Here is a 17,431-nt window from a genome sequence, read left to right as displayed (position 1 = left end):
TGGAGCAGGGTGAGCTGGACAGGGACTGAGTAGGAGAGGAGATCAAAGAGGTTACTAAGGACTGGACCTTGTAGGGCCTCACAGGCCACTTTAATTGTTTGTGAAGTGAGATGAGATACTGCAGAGTTTTGGACAGAGGTGTGATATTTTCTGAACTGCATTTTAACAGGATCTTTCTGGATACTCTAATGGGAATAGAGTAAAGGAGTGCTAAGGGTGGGAGCAGGAGGACAAACTAGGGGGCAAGTGCTATAAATCAAGTGGCAGATGATGGTGCCACCAAGGCAGAAGCACTGGAGGTATTGAGAAGGGGTATCTGAATATATCTTGAAAAGAGAGTCAGGTTTTCTTCAGATAGACTGAAGACAAGAAGGAGGAGAGGCCAAGCATGGTGGGTCATGCCTGTAATCCCAGCACTTTAGAAGGCCGAGGTAGGAGGATTGCTTGAGACCAGGAGTTCAAGAAGGAGGAAAGTCAAGAATGATATCGAAGGTAAATCACCTGAGGCAACTTGAAGGATGGGGTTGCTAATAAGTGAGACAGAGAAGACTGGGAGGAGCAACGTTTCAGGGAAAGGTGAGCTTAGTTTGGATGTACTAAGGCGGATGTTGAGTAGGGAGTTGGAGATGTCATGAAGAGGAGATGCTGAGCTGCAGATGGGCAAGTGGGAAACTTCACATATAGATGGGATTCAGAAACACAAGACTGGATGAGATCAGCAAGAGACGAAGTGTTGCTAAAAAACAAAACACAGCAAAAATAGAAACCTTAACACATAATCCTTGAGGGTTTTTTTTTTCTGAGTGCCGTCATAAGAAGGCACCACAGACCAGGTATCTCAAACAAAGAAATCTATTGTCTCACAGTTCTGGAGACAAAAAGTGCTAGAGCAAGGTGTCAACAGGGTAGGCTCCTGTGAGAGCTGTGAGGAAGAATCGGATCCATGCCTCTCCCCTGGTTTCAGGTCGCTTGCAAGCAACCTTTGGCTGGTAGAAGTATCACTTCTACCTCTATCGTGACCTTCAGCTAGCATTCTCCCTGGAGTGTGCATGTCTCCAAATACTCACTTTATATAAGGACATCCATCATTTTGGATTAGGGCCAATGCTAATAATCTCATTTTAAGTTGATTTCCTCTGTAGAAACCCTATCTGAAAATAAAGTTACTTACATTCTGAAGGACTAGGATTAAGGACTTTCACATATGAATTTTTGGGGACACAGTTCAGCCCATAATTTTGGGGCATGCCAACATTAAGAGTTTGGAGTTTTGAGGAACAAATGGGATAAAAACGGACTGGAAAAAGAAGCTATTGAAATAGGAGAAAAATTGGAGACCATGTCATCTGGAAAACAAGTGAAGAAGATCTTTCAAGGAAGAGGGTATAATTAACAGAATCAAATCCTGCTACAGTGTAGATTAAGATTCATTTATTTAATCCTTCTGCAAATATTTATAAGGAACTTACTATCTACCCAGCACCATTTTAAGTTCTGATAATAAAGCAGTGAATAATACAGACCAAAATTCCTGCCCTCATGGAGCTTGCATTCTTTGATTTGAAACAGATAATAAAATAGTCAAGTAAAATATAGTTAAGTAAAATATATATTGTTTTAGAAAATGATAAATGCAAAGGAGATAAATTATGGACTCACAGTTCCATATGGCCAGGGAGGCCTCACAATCATGGCAGAAGGCAAGAAGGAGCAAGTCATGTCTTACAAGGGTGGCAGCAGGCAAAAACAGAGCTTGCACAGGGAAACTCCCCCTTGTAAAACCATCAGATCTCATGAGATTTATTCACTATTACAAGAACAGCATGGGAAAGACCCACCCCGTGATTCAATTACCTCCCACCAGGCCCCTCCCACAACACGTGGGCATTTTGGGAGCTACAATTCAAGATAAGATTTGGGTGGAGACATAGCCAAACCATCAAGTACTTTGGCTTTCTGTGGGAGAAATATCAAAAGCATGTTTGCATGCTAAGGGGAAAGATGCAAGAAAGGGAAAATTGGTGATGCAGAAGGTAAAGTGGGGTTTTACTTGAGTGATGTCCTTGAGAAGAGAGGGAAGTGGGTGATTCAAAAATAGAGGGATTGACCTTTGCTTGGCAGAAGCTCTCTTCAACCACAGTAACAGGCAGAGTGGTTGGCTCCAAGGTGGATGAATGGAAGGGTGAAGTGGTGGAAGTTTATGGAATGCCTCTTCTGATTACACCTATTTTCTCAGGGAAAGAGTTGAGAGTAAGGATAAGTGAGGAGATGTGAGGAAAGTAAAAGAAAAATACAAAAGAGTTGGGTGGATGAGTGGGAGAGTAAATAACTAGGAAAATATGTTTCTTATACTTAGAGTCCAGTGATGACTGAGGTAACTTAGAAGAATGGGTCAAATTAAGTAGTACAAGATGATTTTTTATTATTTTGAAAATTTAATGAAAACAAGGGACCTTTTTCCAGAAATACATGTGTGTATACATGCACACGCACACGCGCGCGCACACACACACACAATATAGTACTTTCAGAGCATTCACCAAATCTTACATGCCCATGCATGAAATTTCACAGTGCTCAGCAGCTGCTGTTTAAGATCCCTACTCCAGAATCATGTAGTGGTTGAAGTCATGTGGAGACCATCCTACAGCTTGGGAAAATGGTATGTAGACCACTAAATTTATCAAGGGTGAGATAATACAGATCTGGATTTAGACTGGTGGAAGTGAGAAAGAATAGAACTTGAGTCTAGTGCCCATTGCTTTACGGAAGGCTGCATCAGCAAACCACTGAAATAAAATGCTTGTTGGGACACTGAGTTTAATTCCAGGAAGAGAGGAAGTGTCAAAACCTAGATTAGCTAGGGTAATCCTGAATTGACTAAGATAATTATAAAATTGACTGAAATTAATTTTTTAGTATTTTTTAATATAAGGGCGGTTTGGGATACAAATTAATTTCAGTTATAAAATTTCAGCCTTATTGCTACATACATGAGTTTGAAGTGAGACTAAGATTATATTAGAAATCATTCTCTACAGATCTGAAAATAATATTCTATCTTCTCCTTTCCTTTCAGTGGATACACACAAAATCTACCAAAAAAAAAAAAAAAAAAAGGAGAGACGTAATATTCCTGGAGTTTCTCAGGTTTAATGTGGTATATTAAGCTCATGAACATGTCTCCCTTTCCTTGCCAAAGAAATATTATCCCGTGCTATCAAAATAAGAGAAAGGAGCCATAAATGGTCAAGAGATTGCAATACATTTCTGGGGAAAGACGGGCAGTGGATTGAAGAGTGGATCCAGGAAATTGATAGGGCAACTTCAATGTTGAACTACTGTGGACAGTTTGTAGCAGATAAACTGTCCTATGGGAAAGCTCAGATTTGACAAATACAAGTGGATATTTCTTCCTGATATTTCTAGGAGACTGTATAACCTTTTACAAGTTCTGAATCCAAAGAGAAATCAGTTGCAAAATCAGGAATGCAAGAATTAAAGCTTAACAATCAACGTAAAAGCGTTGCCCACTTGGAGGCATCTTCTTGTGTTGATTGCCTGAGGTTGCCATAAAAAGAATCATTGAATGGGGAGCTTAAACAACAGAAATTTGTTTTCTCACAAGGAGGCTAGAAGCCTGAGATCAAGGTGTCAGCAGGATTTGTTTCTTCTGAGGCCTCTCTTTCGGGCCTGTGTCTTCACTTGGTCCCCCCTCCATGTACATCTGTTCCCAAATTTCCTCTTCTTATAAGGACATTAGTCATACTGAATTAGTGTGCTCACCCTAAAGACCTCATTTTAATGTAATTACTTATTTAAAGACCCTATCTCCAAATACATCCACATTCTGTAGTCACATTCTGTAGGGTTAGGACTTTAACATATAAAATTTAGGGGGACCCAATTCAGCCCATGGCACTATTGATGTCAAGTCAAAAGCAAGAGCAAGAAATGCTGATCGGTGGAGTTGCCTTTTTGTGACGTTTTGTATTATCAAATGTCTTTATCAGGAAGAAATTATTTTCACATGTTATTGAAAGATATTTCATCACAATATATGGGTATATAATAACAAGCCATGTATTTATTATTATGCTGTTTTTGTTACAGAAAATCTCTGAAACATTCAGTGTGATCCTATCACAGAAAAATTTTCATGGTTGCAGTTTGATTTTTTTTTATTATTTTAAAACATATAAATAATGTGTTATGAAAAATGCAAAACTACTTACAAGTTTGGAAATTCCTGAGAATTCCTGCCAATTCTGATTGATCTTTCCTGAATACCAGAAATTAATATTTGTCAGGAATTTGGAAACACTATAACTGAGGGCAAGCTTGTGGAAGGGCCTGAATACAGGGGCATACATTGAAGACTTACATACAAGATTATTGATCTCCCATTTCTGCTACAGAATGCTGAAATTCCTGGATGCCCAGAAGAAAAGTAATTACAGAGTTATTCTCTAAAGAAATGGGGTTGGACCCGGGGGAGTAGTTGCCTTGGGAGAACTAGGATGACAATTGTGAGAGTCGAACCCAGAGTTAGTTAAGCCTTTCTCCATGTGGGGTCACCTTGGTTACATTTGGCTTCCTACACCTGCTCAGCCTAAAAAGAAACCTGCCTTCGAATAATGCTTTCTCCATGTGGATAGAGAAATCCCACATGTTGTAGTCAGACTTTCTAGCTCCCTCTCCCCTTCCCTCCCCTCCCCTAACCTCCCCTCTCCTCCCGTGCCTTCCCCTCTCCTCTCCTTCCCCTTCCCCTTCCCTTCCTTTCCCTTTCCATTTTATCTAACAGATTTTAAATTAATGGTGGAAGGGGCTATCATAAACGGTGTCTACAAGCGAACAACCAAGGATCTCCTGGCATTTGAAGAAAACTTGAAGAAAGTCCAAAGTTTTTAAAAAGTTAAATATATAGTGAAAATAGATGCTAGATAATAAAAGATAAAGTCTAACCGAAAATGAATAATATTGCACATATAAAGCAAGAACCTAATGCAGGCTGGGTGCGGTGGCTCACGCCTGTAATCCCAGCACTTTGGGAGGCCGAGGCCAGCGGATCACAAGGTCAGGAGATCGAGACCATCCTGGCTAACACGATGAAATCCCGTCTCTACTGAAAATACAAAAAATTAGCCAGGCACGGTGGTGGGCGTCTGTAGTCCCAGCTACTCGGGAGGTTGAGGCAGGAGAATGGTGTGAACCTGGGAGGTGGAGCTTGCAGTGAGCTGAGATCCGGCCACTGCACTCCAGCCTGGGCGACAAAGCGAGACTCCATCTCAAAACTAACTAACTAACTAACTAAATAAATAAATAAATAAAATAAAGAACCTAATGTAGTGTATTAAGCAAGGTTCTCTAGAAGAAGAGGACTAACAGGACAGATATATACATGAAAGGGAGTTTATTAAGGAGTATTGACTCACATGATTAGCAGGTGAAATCACATGTAGGCCATTTGCAAGCTGAGGAGCAAGGAAGCCAGTCCAAGTCCCAAAACCTCATAACTAGGGAAGCCGACAGTACAACATTTAGTCTGTGACCAAAGGCCCAAGAGGCCCCTCACAAGCCACTGGTGTAAGTCCCAAAAATCCAAATGCTGAAGAACTTGAAGTCTGATGCTCAAGGGCGGGAAGCATCCAGCACGGGAGAAAGATGAAGGCCAGAAGACTCAGCCAGTCTAGTCCTTCCACGTTGCTCTGTCTGCTTTTATGCTAGCCACGCAGGCAGCTGATTAGATGGTGCCCATCCAGATTGAGGGTGGGTCTGCCTCTCCCAGTCCACTGACTCAAATGTTAATCTCCTTTGGCAACACCCTCACAGATATATGCAGGAACAACGCTTTACATCCTTCAATCCAGTCGAGTTGATGTTCAATATTAACCATGACATTCAGGATCAGAGAAGAAAAGCTCATGGACTTCAAAAACTGCCTAAATTAAAATAAAATTTAGTTTAAAAGTATGTCAAAATGAAACAAATTCTTAAAGTATTACAGATAAATTAGAGATTAAGAATGAGTCTTAGAAAATCAATAGAGGTCTTGGGTTTGATAAATAGAAGTTTCAGAAAAAGATAATGGAGAAGAGAGGAGAGAAAATAATCAAAGAAATATCAGAAATGTAATGTTACCTTCCCTAGACTGTACTTCATGTGAGATCTGGATACATGCTTATTTTATTCATGAATGAATGCACATTATGTACTATATTAACTGTTTCAGGTGTTGAATTCGTAAGTTGGAAACTACATTCTTTGGTGAAGGACACCAAATTTTCTTTAATAATCACTTCAGATAACTCAAAATGTTTCTAGACATCTTAACTCTGATTATATTTTCAATATCTGGGAAGGTAAATTGTGAATACTTAGTTTTCTAACACCTCTGAAAGGATTAAGGTGAATCTATCCATTCTAGTAATCAAAGTTACACTTTTTCTTCTATACGTTTTTATGTAGAAGATATAATATAATATATATGACTATGAATACTATTGTATTCTATATTAATATTCATACTAACACATACACACATACACACACGTACACATGCACACTCTGGTTTTGGGCTTCAGAAGCAGAAATTATCCTACAAGATATCTCAAAGACAGAGACTAAGAGTTCCATAATCCTATCTATGAGTTCCTAAGACCCTTAGACCTGCACATTTGAGTAGATCTAGATTTTAGAAAAATATACTCTAATTACTGATTTCCCTATTCTTGTTTGGTGTTCCACATTTAAATGGTCTCCTGTCTGGTTAACTGACAACAGCTGCAGTTTTTGGAAAGGAGAAAGAGGGAAAGGATACATAAAAAGCATCTGCCTTTTCACAACCCTCTGTTAACAGCTTTTTCTCCCTGACTATTAGAGAGAAAACATTTCGTTGGTCCTTCTCTTTTGCCTTATGTAATTGCAAATCTCTGGCAAGATGCATCTCCTTTCAGACTTTAACTTGTCTCATTTTTCCCCCACACAATTGTGCTCTTTCTTTTCTTGTTCCTTGGAAACTCGCCCTCGTTTCATAATTTTGCTTCTTCCCCCTTTGCTGTTCTGTTCTCTATAGAGTTATGGGTTCATTCTCTCGGGTATCTCATTCTGTCTCATGTCCTACCTACATATTAACCTCATCTGTTCCAGAGACAGAAAATGCATCTAGATCTCTCCAGATTTCCTTTTGTCTTTTAAATTTTCTTTGCAAGGGATCTTAGACACATGCATCACACTTGTTAAGGTACTTTTCTCAATTTACATTTCATTTACCTTTCTGCTTTAAAAACATAGAATCTTTGAGCTAGAAGTTGCCATTATCTGTAAGTTTGTAGTTGACTTCTGAGGAGATTACTATGCCATTATTCTTAATTTTTCTTCAAAGACATTTCCCCTTACTTTGATTCTTATAAAGAAATGTTAGCTATACCCTTATAAATTTGGGTAGATATTAATGAAATAAGGATTTGGAGCAACAGGCATATACCAAAAAAGAGAGCTTATCACAGATGGGTAAATCTGAAATTGTGTGTAGGTAGTGAAGATAAAACTAATGGAAGAGAACTGAGAAAATTCCCATTTTAAGATATTAGGTCTCATGAGGACTCAAAGGCATGAGAATGATATAACGGACTTGGGACTCAGAGGAAAGGGTGGGAGGGCATGAGGGATAAAAGGCTACACACTGCGTACAGTGTATACAGCTCAGGTGAGGGGTGCATCACAATGTCAGAAATCACCACTGAGGAACTTATCCTGAAAGGACACAAAGACACAAAAATGCGTACCCGCCCCTCCGCCACACCCTATTGCTAAACCCTTGTGTTCCGCTCTCTAATCTCTGCACGTACCAGAGATTTCGTGAGTTCTGTAAGTACCTGTTTTTCTTTCTGAGGCCGGGTCACAAGACGTGTTTAGGTAAGATGCCCCCCATGCTGCCATAAACCGGTTGTGCAACCTGACGCAATATAATTAACTGCCTTTGTGTAAAAACTGCTCTCCCGCCTCAAGGGTTGAACCGAAATATCAGAAATGGCGGGAACCAAGCATAGTTAGCCAAATCGCCTTGTTCAAACACTAGCCAATCATGCATCTGATTTGTATAATAATTCTATGCCCACTTTTCTCAGACTATATAACACTGTTCGGAGCTCAGTAGAGGAGCTCTCCTGCCCGTCTCGTTTCACGAGCAAGTGAGAGTTCCAGGTTCGAACCTGTAATAAAGATCCTTGCTGCTTAGCTTTGACTCTGGACTCTGGTGGTCTTCTTCGGGGAATAAACGGTCTGGGCAAAACAATCCATGTAACCAAAACCCTCCAAAATTAAATTAAATTTCCCCAAAGTTATTGAAATTTTAAAAAGAAATAAATATAAAAACAAACAAAAAGAAAAAAGAAAAAGAAGTGAATCTTGGTTTAAAAAAAAAGATCTTAGCTCTTGTTGAGCAGCTGCTTATAGGAGAGGCTGGGCTGAGAACATACCTGAAAAGTAAAGGACAGTTGTAAATAAACAAAAGATGATAGTAGAAGTTGGGTTATATGTACAGGTTATAATTATAATATTTTAAAATATTATGATGAAACTATATACTGACTTTTACAAATAAAATAAAAATATTTTACTTCCCAAATTGAATACTATTTACTAAATTGTGGGACATAACTACCAACTTGTTTCTAATTGGAAAATGTTTGGAAACTAAATGACAATGGGAATAATTTGTAATGAAGTGATATTGTATGGAATATATTAATTTAGTGATGTTGCAGGTGGAAAGGTAATTGAAGCTACCAAGGTTCACACTTCCTTTTGGGAAGTAATAAGTAAGTATTGATGATACAAGATGTATTGGAACAAACGACAAAGTATAAATATCACTTTTCTTTGTCCCATGACTCTCAGTGGGGCACAAACAGCAGGGGCTAAACAGGAGAGGCTGTTTCTCAATGGACACTGTCCACGTAGGTAGCCAACAACTTCCATCCACCATTAGCTTGAATGAACTAGAATATTAATGTCGTTAGTCATCATGTATTTGTAATAAGAAAAATTGCTAATTAGTGACTCTTCTTAACAGTCTGTATTATCAGAAAGAAAACATGACTCTAAAAGGATGGGTGATGAATAAAGAATACATGCAAATATTCTCTGGTTTTCCTGGAACTGGGAGAGGCCACCCATGCAACTGAATGGCTTTGCAGCATGAAGATGAAGGTTTAGATTCCTCCCTTTTTCATGACTTCTAATGTCACTATGCAGTCTCATGGGAACCCAGGAACTCATTCTCAGGTTTGCAAATGAAGCTTCTGTATGTGACTCTAAAAATGTAGCATTAGAATAGAACTGAGAGCCCAAGTCTGTTACAGAATCTGATGAGGTTCACACCAGAGCAATCGAAGTGCCCACACATACGTTGACATGCAAGTCATAGGCTGATGCAATTTTCATGCCTACATTATTGTTGCCTGATATGGTTGGTGAGTTACTACAAGACAGAATAGAGGCTCACCTTCCCCCCAGAATCAAGGAGTCACAAGGACATCAGCCTCACTGCCTGGAAGGTACAAAAATGTTTCAGCTTCAGGACATTGAATTGAGTGTTTAAAAACTGCATGGTACATCTAAAGTCCCAGACCGGCTGAGAAGCAAGATTCACTTTTCCAGGAATCAAACACTCAGGGTATTAAAGCAGTAGCTGGTTTGCATCAGGACTCTCTCCCAAGGGCCCTCTGCAGCCCAGGAGCTGCCTAAGTCAGGATTTGCCTTTGGTCTCTCTTGGTTCAGTGACCTTTCTTTCCTTCGGTCCATTCGCCAGTACGGGGCCAGCATCTCTGCTTTAAAGGGGGTTAAATGGCCTCAAGAGCCTGCCTCAACCTTAGTCAACAGTTCATTTCTGCTCAAGCGCCAAACTGCAAAGATCAGTTGCTTACCAATCTGACCCACAGATCAACTCAGAGACAGAAATAGCTCTTCCTGGTTCCAGGAAGGGTCAATATTCACTAAAGCACAGTGCACATGGACCCTCGGTGCTTATTTTTTCCTAAAACATAGCTACAGGAGTTCACATAATGGGTCTCTGTTCCGTGCTTACAGTTGCCATATTTGTTTACCTATTTTTCACTTATAATGCCAAAAATGCTTGCAAGGAAATCACAGATTAGGATTTGAGGAAAAATAATCAGTAAGTCCATGTGTTAAATTCATAATTCAGCTCAGATAAAAAGGAATCTGATCACAAATTATAACCATGATTCAGAGCACAGAAAATTGTTTTGGAATTTGGATTACTCAATGTGAATTTATCCTGCTCCCATCTCATTTTAATTTCAATTCTTAAATTATTACTAGGACAAAACTTAAAATAAAGAAATGTTGTGGAAAATAAGATGTTAAAACTATTTTTAAAATACACTTTACTGAAGGCAAAACCCAGTGTTCCCTTCATCAGCATAGTGTACTAAAGCGTCATCAAATTCCAAACTTCCTATTCCAATAAAATAATGTAAGAGTTACTTAACTTCGTTATCTGGTCCAGATATCCATCAGAATTTAGAACTGCACTTCTGTGGATACTGCTACTGTTGAAACTTTCTTAGTTCATCTTTTCAGACGATTATGATAGCCTTCCTTCAGAAAGTAGTTCATTAAGAGAGGAGATTATAAAATTTAAAGGAGTTGGGAAAATTGTGGCAATAATTTGATCCCCACAGCTACTGTAAGCCCCTTGCCTATCTCGATTACTCTCTGAGGCTACTCAAGAATGTAGAATTACATACAATATTTCCCATATTTCTTGACTAGAGGGGGATGTAGTTTACAAGCTACAATTGCATTGCTGGGTCTCTGTAGCCTAGGAGAGGTGGAAGTGGTGAAGGGCTGGCTTTGAAATGGGGTGTTGTGGAGATCACAGCTCACCTAGCCAGCTCTCTCACTGTGCCCTGAGCTAGGTAAGTCAGTCCTACTGCCTCCTAAGTGCCCTCAGCAACTTGAATGGAATTGCTACCTTCCCATATACAAGAGGACTGACCAGCTCTCTCAGATTCTCATGCCCTGAGGAAAGTTTATGAACCTCCAGAGTCCTCCCTCAGCTGGAAGGTCCTTTTAACCTCAGCCTATGCAGAGATAGATGCATTCTTTCCAGCTTACCTCTTACTAGCCCACTAGTGTCTGAGGGAAACCACTAGTCAGACCTCCAACAATGAGGGTCAAACCCAAAGGATTTCAAGAGTCAGGTCATTAAAACACATGCAAGAGAATCTGCACACTGTTCTTTCATAAGATTGGTAGAAACTTTGATCTGTTGGAGACAGACTCTCCTATATAAAGTCATATCATTTTTAAAAAGTATATTTTGTCCAAACAATCCAAGTATTTGGGCCAAATTTACATCTAGGTGTTAGTTTATGATTCCTGAATTCTATTAAAAACTGACATTACTAAGAATAAGCATACAGCAAATTAGGGTTATACTTTCAAGAGTAATGAGCAGCTTGAAAGAGGAAGATCTGGTTGAAAAATCAGAGTAAATGAAAGAAGCAGGAGAGACTATGATGGGGGAACTCAGACATATAAATATAGAAATTTATAACATAGGATTTTATCTTAATACAATTTAAGGCAGCTCCCAATGGAAAGGTCACAGTATGAATTTAATATATAAGTTTTAGGAGTTAGAAAACATTAATATTGTCTTTTGATGAAGAGATACTTCCATTTTGACAACTTTGATTTATTAATTTTCTATTCTATGGTTAGTTTCTGTTGTGTTTTTTTTCCCAAGAAATCTTCACCTGTCCCAAGGTTGTGGAGTATGTTTGCATCTAGAAGTTTTATGGTTCTACATTTATAGTTAAATGTATGATCTCAAATTAGTGTTTGTAAATGGAGTTAAGTAGTAGTAGTTGAGGCTTTTTCACATTGAACATCCTGTTGCCTTAATATTTGTTAAAAATATTTTCCTTGGCTGGGCATGGTAGCTAACACCTGTAATCCCAGCACTTTGGGAGGCCGAGGTGGGAGGATCACTTGAGGTCAGGAGTTCGAGATCAGCCTGGCCAACATGGTGAAACCCCATCTACACTAAAAATACAAAAATTGGCTGGGCATGGTGGCACACACCTGTAATCCCAGCTACTCGGGAGACTGAGGCAGGATAATTACTTGAACCTGGGAAGCAGAGGTTGCATTGAGCCGAGGTCATACCATTGCCCTCTGCACCCCACACTCCAGCCTGGGCGACAGAGTGAGACTCCGTCTCAAAAAAAATATTATTTTGCTCATTTAACTGATTTGGCTTCTTGATTTAAAAAATATCAATGGACAGTATATGTGTGGGTCTCTTTATGGCTGTGTGTTCTCTTCTCTTGGCTTAGTTATTTATGCTAATCCCAGTGCCACAATGCTTTGGCTACTGTAGCTTTATCATAAGTCTTAAAATAATGTAGCAGAGGTCTTCCACCATTGCCTTCTTTTTCAATTCTGCTTTGGTCAGTCTAGGACTTTGGCATTCCATATTCATTTTAGAATGAGTTTGTCAGTTTCTTCAAAAAACAAAGCACCATTCACTTTATCCTATCATCAATATAGTCTTATAATTGCAGGTGTAGGTGCTGGAGCTGGGACTTAGATTTTAGGGAGCAGCCCCAACAAAAGAGCATGTCAGGAGTTTTCATGGAGAAAGGAAATGTCTAAATGGAAGGGAGAGGCAAAATGGGAGGCATTGCAAGATGTGATATGAGAGGAGACGTGAACAGAGTCCTGACTATGGGCCTTACCACTCACCAAGCCCTCACTGGAGTTTCAGTGACTTTATAAAAGAGCCACTGGTACTCCAGACACCCAAGGAACAAAACACAAACAAAAGAACAAAGAAATATGATGATAATAGTACTTCTTCACTTCTCCAGGATAAGATAAAGTAAAATGTCAGTTCAAACACAACTTGCAGGGGAAATACACATTGTAAAAATCAGACACTAAAAGGGTGAGTGCGGAGATGCCTGTGGTCACTCTTTGACTGCTGTGGAGAAATATACAGCTTCAAAGGAAAGAGCCACTTGGCCAGTGATACTTGACTTATGTATCATTCTATTGCCAGAAGTGAGCACCTAGCTGATGAATAACCTCTTTTGCTTTCGAAGAAATCCTTACGTATCCTGAAGCTATCTTTAACTTGTAGATTTTATAGTATTTGGCACTGAACCCAATATAGTCTCAGGTGGAGGCAATTGGGAAACAACTTTTGCACAGCTGTAGTATATAGTCCCACACACCTCCACCCGGGACGGTAGTTACTATTTTAATTGACAGAGTCCATAGGTTTCTAGGGCTCTTTGAAGGTGGTAAGAGGATCTTCTGATAATTTAAACTAGATCACCTTGAAAGAAGTGTAGGTAACTGGTTTTGAAAATGTGTCAGGTGCAGTGTTGTATATTAGACCTATTGAGAAACTATTACAAAAATAAAAATATAAGGCCAGGTGCAGTGGCTCACGCCTGTAATCACAGCACTTTGGGAGGCCAAGGTGGGCTGATCACGCGGTCAGGAGATCAAGATCACCCTGGCTAACATGGTGAAATCCCATCTCTACTAAAATACAAAAAAATTAGCAGGGGGTGGTGGCAGGCAGCTGTAGTCCCAGCCACTCAGGAGGCTAAGGCAGGAGAATGGAGTGAACCCAGGAGGCGGAGCTTGCAGTGAGCTGAGATCGCACCACTGCACTCCAGCCTGGGCAACAGAGTGAGACTCAGTCTCAAAAATAAATAAATAAATAAAAATAAAAAATAAAAATATAAGAAAAGATGAAAACTCAAATGAAGGCAGTGACAGTGGAAATAAATAAAAGACAGATATTTAGAGATATTAAAGTGGTGGCCAGGCGCAGTGGTTCACGCCTGTAATCTCAGCACTTTAGGAGGCCGAAGCAGGCAGATCACCTGAGGTCAGGAGTTCAAGACCAGCCTGGCCAACAAGATGAAATGCCGCCTCTACTAAAAATACAAAAATTAGCCTGACAGTACCACTCCATGAACTTTCACAAAGTGAATATGCTCAAATAACAGCATCTAGAGCAAGAAAGAGGCCATTATCAGCACCCTACTTGCCCCATTTCAAGTAATACACACTGTCAGGCCTCTGAGCCCAAGCCAAGACATCCCATCCCCTGTGACTTGCACGCATATGCCCAGATGGCCTGAAGTAACGGAAACATCACAAAAGAAGTGAAAATGCCCTCCCCCACCTTAACCGATGACATTCCACCACAAAAGAAGTGCAAATGGCTGGGGCTTGCCTTAAGCAATGATATTATCTTGTGAAATTCCTTTTCCTGGCTCATCCTGGCTCAAAAATCTCCCCCACTGAGCACCTTGTGACTCCCACTCCTGCCTGCCAGAGAACAATCCCCCTTTGACTGGAATTTTCCTTTACCTACCCAAATCCTGTAAAACGGCCCCACCCTTATCTCCCTTCGCTGACTCTCCTTTCGGACTCAGCCCGCCTGCACCCAGGTGATTAAAAAGCTTCATTGCTCACACAAAGCCTGTTTGGTGGTCTCTTCACACAGATGCACATGACACACAACCCCCAAGGGTAACCACTGCACTAATTTCTAACAATGTAGATCAGTTTGCCTGAGTTTGAACTGGACATGACTGGAATTCCACAGTAAACGCTCTTTTGTGTCTGGCTTCTTTGACTCAGCATTGTTTTCTTTCATCCATGTTAATTCGCATTGCAATAAAGAATTCTGCTCTGTGGCGGACATACCCTAAAGGCCCACAATGAGCCATGGCCCCTTCCCTCAAGTGAGGAAAGACCTGTGACTTGTCTCTAGCCAATAGAATATGTCAAAGAAGATGAAGTGCCATTTCCATCCTGCCAGCCTTGAAGAAGCCACCAGGTCTGCTATAAATTCCCCACGGAGAAGGCCATGTGGCAGGGAACTGCAGGCTGCCGGTAAGAAGCCAGAGTCCTCAGTCACACAGCCACAGGAAGGGAATTTTGCCAACAGCCTGAATGCACTTAGATGCAGATTCTTCCCTAATACAGCCCTCAGATGAGAGCACAGCCTGGCCCGCACCTTGATTAAAATCTTGTGAGACCCTGAGCAGAGGACCCGGTTAAGTTGTGTTAAGACTCCAGACCCATGGAAACTATGGATAATGTGTGCTGTTTTACTATTCACAATAGCAAAGACGTGGAATCAACCCAAATGCCCATCAATGAGAGACTGGATAAAGAATATGTAGTACATTTACACTATGGAATACCATGCAGCCATCAAAAGAAATGAGATCATGTCCTTTGTAGGGACACAGATGGAGCTTGAAGCCATTGCCCTTAGCAAACTAACACAGGAACAGAAAACTAAATACTGCATGTTCTCACTTGTAAGTGGGAGCTGAACCCTGAGAACACGGACACAGAGAGGGGAACACCACACACTGGGGCCTCTCGGGGCTGTGGTGGGAGGAGGGAAACCATTAGGAAAAATAGCTAATGCATGCAGGGCTTAGTACCTAGGTGATGGGTTGATAGGTGCGGCAAACCACCATGGCACACGTTTACCTACGTAACAAACCTGCACATCCTGCACATGTCCCCAGAACTTAAAATTAAAATAAAAAATAAGAAATAAATAACTGTGTGCTATTTTAAGTGACTTTGTTTGAGGTAATTTGTTATGCAGCAACAGAAATCAAGTATATACTGTATAAATACACTGTAATTAATTTACCATTCTATTATTAATAAATGTCATGCGAGTCTGTATGAAGAGACCACCAAACAGGCTTTGTGTGAGCAATAAAGTTTTTTAATCACCTGGGTGCAAGCGGGCTGAGTCCGAAAGGAGAGTCAGTGAAGGGAGATAAGGGTGGGGCCGTTTTACAGGATTTGGGTAGGTAAAAGAAAATTCCAGTCAAAGGGGGGTTGTTCTCTGGCGGGCAGGAGTGGGAGTCACGACGTGCTCAGTGGGGGAGTTTTTTGAGCCAGGATGAGCCAGGAAAAGGAATTTCACAAGATAATATCATGGCTTAAGGCAAGGACCAGCTATTTTCACTTCTTTTGTGGTGGAATGTCATCGGTTAAGGCAGGGCAGGGCATATTCACTTCTTTTGTGATGTTTCAGTTACTTCAGGCCATCTGGGTGTATACGTGCAAGTCACAGGGGATGCGATTGCTTGGCTTGGGCTCAGAGGCCTGACAATAAGTATTTCAGTAGCTTTCCATTTTTGTCTATTAAATGGTGATGTTATATATTCTTGTGTATATATATATTTTGTGGGGGGTTTTGTATTGGTCAGGGTTCACTCAGAAAACAGAAACAACCAAGTAATTTGAACAGGGAAGTTTCATATATAAAAAAAAATTTTTTGTGTCTTTGCAGGGGATTGGCTACTAAAAAGGGGACAAAAGAGAGTTCTACAAAGTACCTAATGCTAAGGGAGACAACAACTTGGAAGAGGACCCCGCTCTAAGGATGGGATTCAGATCTCAATGGAGAGGATGAAGTTAAAATCCAGTGGAGGCTGAAGTTAGCGGAGTTGTCCCAAGCCTAAGCTGCTCCATTATAGCAGGTGGAGGCCAAGGACTGGGACTGGGAATCAGGAAAGCTCCCTCTGGGGTGCTGGTGGGCGGAAAATCCCCTGCTGCAGTGCCTATGACATTTATGAGATATTTGGAGGGAGATGAAATTCTCTGGGAAGTGGGTTTGGGTCCCTGTAGGACTCACTGGGAAATCACCCATAGGAGATGCTGGGAAGTACCCACAGGGACGTCATTGAAACCAGCTGCCAGTGAGTTCCACTGGGTGTACCACAGCCTAGCCTTGCACTGTAGGAACAACAAGAACAAAAAGCAGGCACCTTACAGGAAGAATCTTCTTCCTGTAGCATCCCTTCCAGACCTTCTAACGGCAAAGGAACACTATTTAGTAGCTCCAGCTCCAGTATCCTCAGCAGGGCAATGAACAGTGGTTTTGTGGCTGAGAGGCAATAAACTGACAACTGGTACAGGTGGGCACCCATAAGAGACTCGTCATCTTTTTATCCTCCTTTAAATTAGTGTGAAAGTAAGAAACAAAATGATTAAAAATTTTTACGGCTCGGCGTGGTGGCTCACGCCTGTAATCTCAGCACTTTGGAAGGTGAAGGTGGGAGGATCACAATGTCAAGAGATCAAGACCATCCTGGCCAACATGGTGAAACCCTGTCTCTACTAAAAATACAAAAATTAGCTGGGCATAGTGGCACAAGCCTGTAGTCTCAGCTACTCAGGAGGCTGAGGCAGGAGAATCGCTTGAACCTGGGAGGCAAAGGTTGCAGCGAGCCGAGATCGTGCCACTGCACTCCAGGCTGCCAACAGAGCAAGACTCTGTCCAAAAAAATAAAATAAAATAAAATTCATAATGTCTTTTCTTTAGAACAAACTA

At 40.8% G+C, this 17,431-nt stretch overlaps 1 long non-coding RNA gene across 1 annotated transcript in view; it reads right to left on the bottom strand.

Moving 5' to 3' along the window:
- LOC140713233 (uncharacterized) overlaps positions 1–17,431 on the bottom strand; it is an 83,477-nt gene that overhangs the window by 6,369 nt on the left and 59,677 nt on the right. The window contains exon 2 of the long non-coding RNA XR_012095123.1: positions 5,436–5,509. This is a non-coding gene — a long non-coding RNA (uncharacterized lncRNA). The remainder of the gene's footprint in view (positions 1–5,435; positions 5,510–17,431) is intronic.

The sequence above is a fragment of the Chlorocebus sabaeus genome, chromosome 13 (assembly GCF_047675955.1).
Source record: "Chlorocebus sabaeus isolate Y175 chromosome 13, mChlSab1.0.hap1, whole genome shotgun sequence".
NCBI classification, from domain to species: domain Eukaryota; kingdom Metazoa; phylum Chordata; class Mammalia; order Primates; family Cercopithecidae; genus Chlorocebus; species Chlorocebus sabaeus.
Note: the sequence above shows the minus strand (reverse complement) of the source record. Positions and strands in the feature narration are given on the sequence as shown.